Source organism: Aotus nancymaae, unplaced genomic scaffold, assembly GCF_030222135.1.
Source record: "Aotus nancymaae isolate 86718 unplaced genomic scaffold, 86718_ANA_hifiasm-v0.15.2.pri h1tg000072l, whole genome shotgun sequence".
Classification (NCBI taxonomy): domain Eukaryota; kingdom Metazoa; phylum Chordata; class Mammalia; order Primates; family Aotidae; genus Aotus; species Aotus nancymaae.
The window spans coordinates 2,567,147-2,578,715 of record NW_026988487.1 but is presented as its reverse complement, the minus strand read 5'-3'; positions in this window follow the sequence as shown (position 1 = coordinate 2,578,715).

The window sequence follows — 11,569 nt, the reverse complement described above, 5'->3', positions numbered from 1 at the left end:
AATCATCTGAAAGTATCCTTGAGAACCATGTTTGGAAAAAGGATCAGGATTGTGTTCTGAACCAGTTTGAAGAAAAATAAACACAGATGGAAACAGCTTACAAAGAACAGTCAGTGAAAAGCAATAATTATGAAATACGGCACTTAGGATGAGGCATCTTTCCCTACCTCTACCCCCTTCATTCATTCATTCATTCATTCATTCATTTATTCCACAAACATTTATTGGATGCCGAATACATGCCGGGCACTGATCTGGCTACTGGGGATTCGGCAATGAGCAAGACAGGCTCTGCTCTCATGGACCCTGCTTTCCAGTGGAGAAACCCTGACAATAAACAAATGATGATCTTATATAATGTCAGGTGGTGTGGGCCCTTGTACTGTGAAGCTTGCCCTCGGAGCTGTGACTAGTCAGCTGGAAGATCAACTAACTTCTGTCATAATAAGCCTTCCCAGCCCATGAGCCCCCCGATTTTGTTCCTTCTAAGAGTTCCAGTGAGGGAGTTTAGTGTATAGGAAAGAAATCTTATTGTTCCAAGTTTCCCTTTGAAACCTCTTAGAATGGAATAATACTGCCCAAATCATAGAATTACCATTCTTTATAATCTTGTGTCTCTAACTAGATATAGATGTTAACACAGTTTCTTCACGGACACAAAGTAGATCTCACTCCCACCTGAGTATATACTAAATAAGTGCTTTCACACTTTCACCATGACCCCATAGCAAGAAATATTTTTACCACTACTTTGCTACTCAATACACATATATATGAGCTTATTTATATAAGTGAATAAAAAGTTCCTGAAAAATATACGTGCTGCACTTTGATATTTTCTATTCTATTTTTTAAATGCTGATCATGGGCCAAGTGTAGTGGCTCATGCCTGTAACCCCAGCATTTTGTAAGGCCAAGGTCAGTGGATCTCTTGAGCCCAAGAGTTCAAGACCAGCCTGGGCAAGATGGTAAGACCCTGTCTGTTTACAAAATATGTAAAATAAAATGCTGATTATGAATGAGTGCAGTGGCTCATACCTATAATCCCAGCTTTGGGAAGTCAAGGCAAGTGGATTGCTTGAGCCCAGGAGTTTGGAACCAGCCTGAGCAACATGATGAAAGTCCATCTCTACGAAGAATACAAAAATTAGCCAGGCATGGTAGTGTGAGCCTATAATCCCAGCTACTCAGGAGGCTGAGGTGGGAGGACGGCTGGAGCCTTCAAGGGAGTGAGCCATGATAGCACTCCACCCTGGGTGACAGAGTGAGACCCTGTCTTAAAAAAAAAACGCTGATCATGTATTACTAAATTAATATTAAGACTTACTAATGAGTCCTACCTGGAGTTTGAAAAATCCTGCCTTAATGCAATGTATATATGCACTATTTAATTCAATCCTTCCAATGGCAGCCTGAATTCAATTTCATATAGATTCTGGGGGTTTTGTCCAGGCATGGTGGCTCATGCCTATAATTCTAGCACATTGGGAGGCCAAGGTGGGCAGATCACCTCAGGTTAGGAGTTTGAGACCAGCCTGGCCAACATGGCAAAGCCCCATCTCTACTAAAAATACAAAAATTAGCCAGCATGGTGGCATGTCCCTGTAATCCCAGCTACTTGGGAGGCTGAGACAGGAGAATCACTTGAACCCAGGAGGCAGAGGTGGCAGTGAGTCGAGGTCATGCCATTGCACTCCAGCCTGGGTGACAGAGCAAGACTCCATTTTGAAAAAAAAAAAAAAATTAAAAAGCCAGGCATGGTGGCTCACATCTGTAATCCAGCACTTTGGGAGGCTGAGGCGGGTGGATCACGAGGCCAGGAGTTCAAGACCAGCCTGGCCAAGATGATGAAATCTCATCTCTACTAAAAATACAAAACTTAGCCAGGCATAGTGGCTGGCGCCTGTATCCCAGCTACTCAGGAGGCTGAGGCAGAGGTTGCAGTGAGCTGAGATTGCACCACTGCACTCCAGCCTGGGCGACAGAGCAAGACTCTGTCTCCAAAAGAATAATAAAAAGAATCAGGTTGTTTTAAAACAGGATCTTCCAACATCTTAAGTCTTAGATGTTTTATTTTTGGCTGGGTTCAAACTCTGAGGCTCCCAGCACAGATAATCCATTGCTCATTCTAGTGCACTGCAGTGGAGACACTTCAAATCCCAGGCACGTTGCACGTCTTTCTCATCGGGGCCTGTAACCCACTGCTGGTACTGTGGTAAGTAATAGAACTACTTTACAGGGTCTTCATGGTCAATCCTTACAATAATGATTTGTGATGATAATCCACACCCTGGTATCCATAGCCTTTCGTAGTGCATCCTTGCCCTTCCTTCCACCACATTCCCCGTAGGCGTGGCCATTCTCCACTTCCTTGATTGGACTGATCTTGTGACTTCTTTGACCAATAGAATGTGGGAAAAATGATGTGCAGATTCTGGAGTCTATACCTCAAGACACCTTGCAGCTGCTGCCTTTATTTTCTTTTCTTGAAACATGCCTGCCAAGTAAAAAGCTCAGGCTAGACCAGGGCGATGAGAGCTGTATCAAAACAGAGTTCCCAGCTGTCCCTGCCCAGCTGTCCCTGAGGTGGTTCTCCTGCCTCAGCCTCCTGAGTAGCTGAGATTGCAGGTATGCACCACCACGCTGGCTAATTCTGTATTTTCAATAGAGATGGGGTTTCTCCATGTTGATCAGGCTGGTCTCAAACTCCAGACCTTAGGTGATCCGCCCGCCTCAGCCTCCCAAAGTGCTGGGATTACAGGCATGAGCCAACGCTCCTGGCCAAAAATCCAAAACTTTTGAGCACTGACAATGATGCTCCAAGTTCATGCTCAACGAGAATACTCACTGGAGAATTTCAGATTTGGGATTAGGAATACTCGCCCAGTAAGTATATCATGCAAATACTCCAAAATCCAAAAAATTCCAAAACGCTCCTGGTTATAGGCATTTAGGATAAGGGATATGCAACCTGTAAGCGTTCTAGCTCATTTGTTTGTAGGACCCTGCTAACTCTATTCCCAATTCATATTTAGCAACTATGGAACTAGAAAGGAAGGTTTTCATATGTCCACAGCAGATTTCACCAACAACACAACCGTTTCGGGATTCCTCTTCACTTTGTCTCCTGGTCTGCTTTTCCATGTTCCCAACCTTATTCCTGAACTTTGGGGCTAGGAAATGCCTGGCTAAATGTAGAGCCTTTTGACTTCTACATCTCACCCTCAGTTCTTGCACCAAATGCTTAGTAGCACCCTATTTAGCTTCAGTATTCTGTGACACTTTGATCCCTCTCAGTTGTTACTGAGGGAGACAGTATAGCAAAAGAGTTCAAAAACAAACAGCCGGTCAGGCGCGGTGGCTCACGCTTGTAATCCCAGCAATTTGGGAGGCCGAGGCAGGCAGATCACCTGAGGTCATGAGTTCGAGACCACCCTGACCAACATAGTGAAACCCCATCTCCACTAAAAATACAAAAAATTAGCTGGGCTTGGTGGCGCATAACTGTAATCCCAGCTCCTTGGGAGACTAAGCAGGAGAATTGCTTGAACTCGGGAGGCAGAGTTTGCAGTGAGCTGATTGTGCCACTGCACTCCAGCCTGGGCAACAGAGCGAGACTCCATCTAAAACACACACACACAGCCTTGTTCACAAACCTGGGCTACACCTTTTCTCTCCTATATAGTAATTGTGGCTTATGAGCAAGTCATGTAACCACTTTGAGCCTGTTTCCACATCTGCAAAGGGAGGTATCAATAACTAAGGTCATTGTAAGGATTAAAGAAAGTAGTGCAGGTAAAATGCTCAGCTCAGTGTTGGGCGAGGAGTAGTTGAGACAGGCAGCTCTAAGATGTCCTCAGTGATCCCACTTCCCTGGTCTTCAGGCCTCTGTGTACTCTCCCCCTGCCCCTGGATTTGCACTGGACTCAATGACTTCTTTTTTTTCTTTTCTTTTTTTTTTTTTTTTTGAGGTGGAATTCTGCTCTGTCACCCAGGCTGGAGTGCAATGGTGCGATCTCAGCTCACTGCAACCTCCACTTCCCAAGTTCAAGCAATTCTCCTGCCTCAGCCTCCCTCCCGAGTAGCTGGGATTACAGGGGTGTACCACCACACCCAGCTAATATTTTGTATTTTTAGTAGAGATGGGGTTTCACCATGTTGGCCAGGCTGGTCTTAAACTTCTGACCTCAGGTATTCCACCCTCCTTGCTTCCCAAAGTGCTGAGGATTACAGATGTGAGCCACCACTTCACGCCAACTCAGTGACTTCTAACAAATACAATATGGCAGAAATGATGTGATGTCACTTCCAAGATTAAGTTACTATACAAAGAGACTTGGTGTGGTCTCTCACTCTCCATTCACCGGCTGCCATATCACATGGATACTTAGGCAGCCTACAGAAGTCATGCCCTGGAACACAAGCCTGCCAGCACCCAGTGAGTGAGCTTGCAGTGGGTCTTCTGAGGCCTGCTGACAGTCACATGAGTGAGCTTGGAAGTGGTTCCCTCCAGCCACAGCAGTCTTGAGGTGCTTCTAAGCCAGTAGCTTGATCCCTGTCTCCTCAGAGCCCCTGAGCCAGACACCCAGCCTCTGATTCATGACCAGTGGAAACTACGAGGTTATAAATATTTGTTTTAGGCCAGGCGTGGTGGCTCACACCTGTAATCCAAGCACTTTGGAGGCCAAGGCGGGCGGATCACCTGAGGTCGGGAGTTCAAGACCAGCCTGACCAACATGGTGAAACCCCGTCTTTAAAAATATATATGTATGTGTTTTAAGCCACTAAGTTCAGGGGGTAATTTGCTATGCAGCAATAGACAATTAATACAAAGTACAAATATTAACTATTGAGAGATGCAGGAAAGAATCATGGCAGTGGATGCTGGGGTGCCACCCAGGTCCCCTCCCTTCAGGGACTGAGGCACTCACCCTCCCACTGTTTGTACCAATAGCTCTCAGCTGTGTCCCTCTCCTGGAATTGCTCTCAGCTGAGGAGAGCCACCTCCCCTTCCCGGGGCAGTTCACATACAATGGCTGGTTGATAAAGAGGCAAAAGGACCGGTTTCTAGGTAATTCCAGCACTTTGGGAGGCCGCAGGGGCGGATCATGAGGTCAGGAGATGGAGACCATCCTGGCTAACATGGTGAAACCCCGTCTCTACTAAAAATACAAAAAATTAGCTGGGTGTGGTGGTGCGTGCCTGTAATACCAGCTACTTGGGAGGCTGAGGCAGGAGAATCGCTTGAACCGAGGAGGCAGGGGTTGCAGTGAGCCGAGATTGAGCCACTGTACTCCAGCCTGAGCGACAGAGCAAGACTCCATCTCAAAAAGAAAAACAAAGACTTATCTGTGCCTTGGGTGGGACAATTTCAAAGGGCCAACCTCTCCCAAACTCCTGTGACATCACATGAGGCCCTTGTGACTGCATGACAGTTCACCTCTGCACCTCACGTGACCTCTGTCCAATCCTGCTTCTTTCAGTCTTCAGGTTTTGGTTCTCAGTCATTGTGTCAGTTCCTGGGGAACCTGATCTAATACACTTGGCACCAGCAGTGGTTTGGGGAAGCTGACTCTAAAAAAGAGGCTTGGGGGCTGGGTGTGGTGGCTCCCACCTGTAATCCCAGCACTTTGGGAGGCTGAGGTGGGTGGATCACCTGATATCAGGAGTTCAAGATTAGCCTGAGCAACATGGTGAAACACTATCTCTACTAAAAATACAAAAATTAGCCAGGTGTGGTGGCAGGTGCCTATAGTCCCAGCTACTGAGGAGGCTGAGGCAAGAGAATCACTTGAACGAGGAGGTGGAGGTTGCAGTGAGCTGAGATGGCACCATTGCACTCCAGCCTGGGCAACAAGAGTGAAACTCCACCTCAAAAAAAAAAAATTAGCTAGATGTGGTGGTGAATGCCTGTAATCCCAGCTACTTAGGAGGCTGAGGCATGAGAATCACTTGAAACCAGGAGGCAGATGTAGTGAGCTGAGATTGCACCACTGCACTCCAGCCTGGGTGACAGAATGAGACTGTCTCAAAAAAAAAGTACTGTATCACAGTTCTAGAGGCTACAAATACAAGATCAAGGTATCTACAGGGTTGGTTCTTGTTGGAGTCGGAGAATCTGTTCCATGCCTCTTCCCTAGCTTCTGGTGGTTTGGTTTGCTGGCGATCTTTGATGATCATAGGCTTGTAGAAGCATCACCCTTGGCCAGGCACAGTGGCTCATGCCTGTAATCCCAGCACTGTGGGAGGCCGAGGCAGGTGGACCACGAGGTCAGGAGTTCGAGACCACCCTGACCAACATGGTGAAACTCCATCTCTACTAAAAATAAAATAAAAAAAGAAGCATCACCCTTGATCTTCACTTTCATGTGGCGTTCTCCCTGTGTGCATGCCTGTGTCCAAATTTTTCCTTTTTATAAGGACGCCAGTCATATTGCATTAGGGGCCCACCTGACTCCAGGTTGACCCCATCTTAACTAATTACCTCTGCAACTACCCCATTTCCAAATAAGGTTACATTCCAAGGTGGGAGGTGGGTGGAGTTAGGACTTTGACATCTGAATCGGAGGAGGGAGTGGCCAGGACACAATTCAACCTGTACTAAGGCTATCTTCATAGATCTCACTTACACAAGGGTGTCTCTAGGAAGCTTATGAGGTATTATCCCTTAGCCTTCTCAGCAGAAGCCAAATTATCAGGAAGGGACTATTTTAGAAAGATCTGTGAGGAGCATTTGTCTAATGAAGTGAATCCCTATAAAATCTATGCAAAGACCACAAGGTTCTAGAGAACTTTATAGCAGCGGAAACACTGTGAGCTTGGACTGGAAGGGACAGAGTACAAAATAAAAGAAAGTGGGGCCGGGCGCGGTGGCTCACGCCTGTAATCCCAGCACTTTGGGAGGCCGAGGCGGGCAGATCACGAGGTCAAGAAATAGAGACCATCCTGGCCAACATGGTGAAACCCTGTCTCTACTAAAAATACAAAAATTAGCTGGGCGTGGTGGCACGAGCCTGTAATCCCAGCTACTCGGGAGGCTGAGGCAGGAGAATCACTTGAACCTGGGAGGTGGAGGTTGCAGTGAACCGAGACTGCGCCACTGAACTCCAGCCTGGGTGACAGAGCAAGACACCGTCTCAAAAAATAAAATCAAATCTTTGAGTCCCCAGAATTTTACAGGCAGAAAGCAGGTTGAAAAAACTTGGCTGCAAACCTGTGCTATGTTTCATGAAAAAGTAGAGATGACTCAGGAGTTGGACCCGAGAGCACAGAGGATAGAGCCAAGAGCCATGAAAGATGACTTCCAGGCCTAGAAACCTAATGGAGTTTGCTCGACTGGATTTAAAAATTGCTTTGGACAGGTGACATTTCCCCCTTGTTGGACCAGAATATAACTATTATCCTTTGTGTACCCCACTATTGTATGTTGGGAGTGTCCGGGACATACAGCTTGGGTTGTTTGTTTGTTTTTGAGACAGGGTCTCTGTCACCCAAGCTGGAGTGCTGTGACATGATCACAGCTCACTGCAGCCTCGACCTCCTGGGCTCAAGTGATTCTCCCTTCTCATTTTTCGATTTTCTGTAAAGAGATGAGGTCTCACTATGTTTCCCAGGCTGGTCTCAAACTCCTGGCCTCAAGTGATCTTCCCACCTTGGCCTCCCAAAGTGCTGGCATTACAGACGTGAGCCACCACACCCGGCCCTAAGACTCATTTTATTTTATTTCATTTTGGTTTTTTTTTGAGATGGAGTTTTGCTCTTGTCACCCAGGCTGGAGTGCAATGGCACGATCTCGGCTCACCGCAGCCTCCATCTCCTGGGTTCAGGCAATTCTCCTCCCTCAGCCTCCCGAGTAGCTGGGACTACAGGCGTGCGGCACCATGCCCAGCTAATTTTTGTATTTTTAGTAGAGACGGGGTTTCACCTTGTTGACCAGGATGGTCTCGATCTCTTGACCTCGTGATCCACCTGCCTCGGCCTCCCAAAGTGCTGGGATTATAGGCGTGTGCCACCGCGCCCGGCCTAAGACTCATTTTAATACTGCCAACCAACCTGCCAGTAACAGACCAATGCCATGCCACATATGGCATCATTGTTCCTCAGAGATCAACTAGCCACATAATGACAAGTTGATTACATTGAATCCCTTCCATTCTGGATGAGGCAACAATCCATCTGGACTAGAATTGACATTAATTCTAGATATGGATTTGTCTTTCCGGCCACAGGACCCGTGATGTTTAGCTTTTTATTTCAGCTTGCCTAGGTTATGTAGTATCCTCATTCAGTCAGATGCTAGTCTAGGAGGCACTGCAATAGTATTTTTTATTCTTTCTCCCTTTGTTATTTGGAACTGCAATTGTATTTTGTAGATGTCAGTTGACTTTAAGTAAAAGAGATTATCTTTGATAATTTCTGTGGGCCTTATCCATTCAGTTGAAAGGCCTTAAGATCAACTCCCATATGGGCACGGTGGCTTATTCCTGTAATTCCAGCATTTTGGGAGGCCGAGGAGGGTGAATCACCTGAGGTCAGGAGTTCGAGACCAGCCTGGCCAACATGGTCAAACCCTGTTTCTATTAAAAATACAAAAATTAGCTGGGTATTGTGGCGCATGCCAATAGTTCCTACTACTTGAGAGGCTGAGACAGGAGGACTGCTTGAACCACGGAGGCAGAGGTTGCAGCGAGCCAAGATCGCACCACTACACTCCAGCCCTGTCTCAAAAAAAAAAAAAAAAAATCAACTCTCAACTCCCAAGGTTCCCTTGAGGAAAAAGAAATTCTCCTTGGGCACTGCAGCGTCTGCTCCTGCCTGAGAGTTCCAGCCTGCTGGCTTGCCTTAGGGATTTTGAATTTGCCTATCCAGCCCCCACAACTGTGTAAATCAGTTCCTTGTGATAAATCTCTCCCTCTTTACACACACACACACACACACACACCACCCCTCCTACTGGTTCTGTTTCTCTGGGAGAGCCCCGACTGACACAGAGCCTGTGCCAGCATTGCTATGGTTTGAATGTATGTGTCCCTCCAAAATTCATGTTGGAACTTAAACCCCAAGGTGATAGTACTAAGAGATGGGGGCTTTGGGGAAGCGCTTAAGTCAATCCACTCACAAATGGATCAGTGCTCTTTATTTATCTTGAGACCGAGTCTCGCTCCGTCACCCAGTCTGGAGTCCAGTGGTGCAATCTCAGTTCACTGCAACTCCTGCCTCCCAGGTTTGAGTGATTCTCCTGCCTCAGCCTCCCAATTAGTAGGGATTACAGGCGCCCGCCACCACGTTGGGCTAATTTTTGTATTTTTAGTAGAGACACGGTTTCGCCATGTTGGCCAAGCTGGTCTCAAACTCCTGATCTGAGGTGATCTGCCCACCTCAGACTCCTAAGGTGCTGGGATTAAAGGTGTGAATCACCACACCCAAACAGGATTAGCGCTCTTTTAAAAGAGGCTGAAGGAAGCTCCCTCATGCCTCTTGCCCTTCCGTGCCTTTCCCCCTATGAGAACACAGCACATTCATCCACTCCAAAGGACGCAGCAACATGAACCATTTTAGAAGCAGAGACAGCCCTTGCCAGCCACCAAATCTGCTGGCACCTTGATCTGGGACTTTCCAGCCTCCAGAACTGTGAGAAATACATTTCTGTTCTTTTTTTTTTTTTGAGATGGAGTCTCATTCTTGTTGCCCAGGCTGGAGTGCAATGGCTCAGTCTTGGCTCACTGCAACCTCCATCTCCCAGGTTCCAGCGATTCTCCTGCTTCAGCCTCCTGAGTAGCTGAGATTACAGGTGCCTGCCAACACTCCCGGCTAATTTTTGTATTTTTAGTAGAGATGGGGTTTCACTATGTTGGCCAGAGTAGTCTCGAACTCCTGATCTCAGGTGATCCGCCCACCTCAGCCTCCCAAAGTGCTAGGATTAGAGGCGAGAGCCACCTCACTCTGCCATCTCTGTTCTTTATAAATTACCCATTCTAAGGCATTTTGTTATAACATCTTGAACTGACTGAGACACCATCTAAGGGCTACGAAAAGGACGGGCCATGGGCAGTGAACCTCCCATGCTCCAATCACCTGTCTCCGGGAATTGACCTCAGCACTGAGTGCCTACTTGTTAATCTAGACTTGACTGGAAAAGAAGAAAACCACATTTGGGGCCAGAAGTCCCTGGGCTGGTAATCCGTCTGCCCACTGACACCCAGTAAGCGTTAACAAGCACAAATGGTGGTAAATCACATTTTGTAATGCTGTTCATTGCCTGGGTGGGTAGGCACAGATTAATCCAAAGACTTTTGCTGAAAAGTGACCCCTTGAGTAAATGGACAGATGTTATATTTGGGGTGGGGGTCAGGGGGTCCCCGTAAGATGGGTACAGATGCCCAGACTCCCACATGTGTGAAGTGACCAGATCAAGCCCGAAAAGAGGTCAGAAGCTGAGGAATGATAGACGGACCAGAGCAATGAGGTGCTCCCCTGGAGTCAGGAATATGGAACTGAAAAATGAGGACAGTTGGTATTCAGCATGTGGAAATTACTTTTTGTGCTTTCTGGTTGTGACTTTGTGGAAATCGATTTAGGAAGCCACTGAGTTGCTTTGACTGATGCTCTGATTTCACAGCTGGGGTTTGTCTTTGCCTCATGCTGGGCCCAGGTGAGAGGATAGTCATCGGTGTAGGCCAGCACGGTGGTGGATTCAAGTCCTTGGGAGGACGCCAGCCCAATGCAGACCTGGGCAGGCGGAACGTTTACAGAACAGGAATGTCAGCAAGTCGGGGTGAGCGCTGGTGGCTTGGGTTAGCAAATAACGTCCCAGACGATCCTAGACCACAAAACAGTGCTCACCCTGGAAAGCTACAAAATTAGAGCTTCCAACCTCAGCTAGTGACAAATTAAGACTCCCTTATTTACCTTCCTCACCCTCAAGAGGCCACATCTTTCTGCCCAGGTGGCTCCCACAAGGCAAATAAATAGAATTATGTATTGGGAGATGATGTGACATGTTTGGGTTGGGTCTATTAAGACCCACACCCAGTGTCTTTTGAGTGAAAGAACAAGGGCCTTTTCAAAGGAATCGGTTTTTTTCCACCTTTTTGTGATCCAAGTTTCCAGACTCTAGGGAAGGGTGAAGGGGAGAACTGGGGACTTCAGCTCAGGAGACCAATTGCAGAGTGTCTGAAAGCTCCACAGACTCAGGCATGCACTCTAGTGAAGGCAGCTACCCCGCCAGCTGAACACTGGTGTTGGGATGGCAGGAGGCAGGCTTCCTCAAGTACGGGACCTGCAGCACTGTCTGCAGAGACTTCTGCCTTCTCCGCAGTCCCCCAGACCACCCTCTCACCACCAGATGGTCCCTCTGCCTTTCCCGAGCCCATGGCTCCCTGGTCTCCCTCTCCACGTGCTCAGCTGGCCCTGGGCCTTGGGTGCAGGCTTCTCCTCCCCTGTCCTGGCCTTGCTTCTCACTTCTGTGCTCTAGGCTGACGTGTAGGACAATTACGTGGGGACACCTTTTCCCATTGTTTTTCAAATTAGGCAGCAGGCTTTAGGAAAGAACCCTGACTCAAAACTTTGT